This window comes from Bison bison, unplaced genomic scaffold, assembly GCF_000754665.1.
Source record: "Bison bison bison isolate TAMUID 2011002044 unplaced genomic scaffold, Bison_UMD1.0 scf7180017864343, whole genome shotgun sequence".
Classification (NCBI taxonomy): domain Eukaryota; kingdom Metazoa; phylum Chordata; class Mammalia; order Artiodactyla; family Bovidae; genus Bison; species Bison bison.
In genome coordinates this window covers 3,121,420-3,123,297 of record NW_011494915.1, presented here as the reverse complement: position 1 = coordinate 3,123,297, position 1,878 = coordinate 3,121,420, and the positions used below count along the sequence as shown (strand labels likewise).

At 39.4% G+C, this 1,878-nt stretch overlaps 1 protein-coding gene across 1 annotated transcript in view; it reads left to right on the top strand.

The window, feature by feature from the left end:
• DOCK2 (dedicator of cytokinesis 2) overlaps positions 1–1,878 on the top strand; it is a 467,146-nt gene that overhangs the window by 249,251 nt on the left and 216,017 nt on the right. The gene's annotated exons all lie outside the window — the stretch shown is intronic.

The window sequence follows — 1,878 nt, the reverse complement described above, 5'->3', positions numbered from 1 at the left end:
TAAATGAGGAAACCGAGGCACAGGAGGTTAAGTAATTTGTCGCAAGTCATTTACCCTGTGAACCCAAGGACCGGCCCTGGGGCGTCAGCTCCTAACCACTGGTGTTTCCTGCCTTCTCCAGAACTGGGAAAGGACTAATCTTGTTAGGCTGTCAGTCCTTTCACATTTTCCTTCTGGAAGTCAGCCGCTATTCTGGTTTTCACCCTGCTTTTCCTCTAGGAAATGTATACATCCCTGACATGTTTTATTTTAATCTTTAAAAAGTTTTATATTTTTAAAGCATTGTAGGTTCATTGCAAAAAATCAAATAGTGTAGATAAAAAAAGGAAGGAAAAAATCACCTGATATCTCACTATCAGAAAGAGCCACTATGCACCAATGGTTTAGTGAAGTGCATTCTAGGCACTCTGCTGTGCAACATTTGCAGTCATAGCAGGCACATTGTATCCATGCGGATTTGTAGGAAGCCTTTTTTTTTTTCAGTAAACAACATGGAGAAATTTCCACATTATGGCACATAGATTCGCACCATCATTTAAGTAGGCTAATAGCACTCTGTTGTCTAGTTACAGCATGATCTATTCAAATAATATCCTTTTGTGGATATTTAGGTTGTTTCTAAATATTTGATATTATTAATAATCCTATAAATAACATTTTTCTCTCTGTGAACTTTGGAGCACTTGTCTAATTATTTTCTTGGAATACATTTGTGAAAGAAGAGTTCGTGGATTAAAGGCATTTTACATTTCATTGATATTACCTCTTTTCTTTCCAGAAAGTTCTACCAGTGGGCAGCCCTACTGCTGGCTTCATGAGAAAGCCTTTTCACCAGAGCCTCTTTGTCACTGTTTGGTCAGTTTCTGATGATGTTTTTCCTCATTACTAATTAAATGGGAGAGAAATTGTATCTCATTCTCACTATGCTACTTATTCAAGATTGGGCGTTTTCTATGTGCGTATTTGGTTTTTTTTTTTTTAATTTATTTATTTTAATTGGAGGCTTATTTATTTTATACTACATTTCGTACAGGAAAAGAATGAAAAACTGAAAGTGACAATGTGAACAATTAAGCTTTTACAAGAGTGAAAACTCTTGTGTCCTAGATATGACCTAGGAAGCTTAGCAAATATAAACATTTCCACCTTTAAAAAACTGCATATTTACATTGGAGAAGGGAATGGCAACCTCTCCAATATTCTTGCCTGGAAAATCCCATGGACAGAGAGACCTGCAGGCTGCAGTCCACGGGGTCGCGCAGAGTTGGACACGACTTAGCATCTTTTGCCCGCCATGCGCACCATGACCCCTGCACAGACGTGTCCCAAGGAGGATAGCTGGCTAAAGGGAAAGGCCTCCGTAGCCCTCAGGTCTCAGGCTCCTAGCTCACCCTTAATTGATAGGGAGTTGCCTGGGCTTTGGCAGTTAGGGTTTACTGGATATCCTGGCCAAGGTCCAGAATTGTTCCCTAAGGTGGCTGGGGGTCATTACAGACCTTTTCAATGCTTCATTCTCTCTTCTCTTGATTATTGACTTACTGACACAAACCATATCAGATGTTCCTATGAAATTGGTGTCAGTAAGTACAGAGACACTTAGTCCTATCTCCGTAGATCTTCAATTTTAGACTTTCTCTGAAAAAGACTCCCGGGTCTCTTCTCTGGCATGTATTTAGGCTAGACAGTGAAGGCTTAGGTGCATAAGTTTCATTCTGATTGATTTTGACTAGAATCTTCTGCTTTCTGACTGTTGATCTGAAATAAGTGATTGGCCTTCATGACACCACATAGAGTGGTTGTGAGGATTACCTGAGATAATCCATATAAAATGATCAGTTGTTAGCTTTTAACACAGAAACCAACTGGAGACTCTGATAT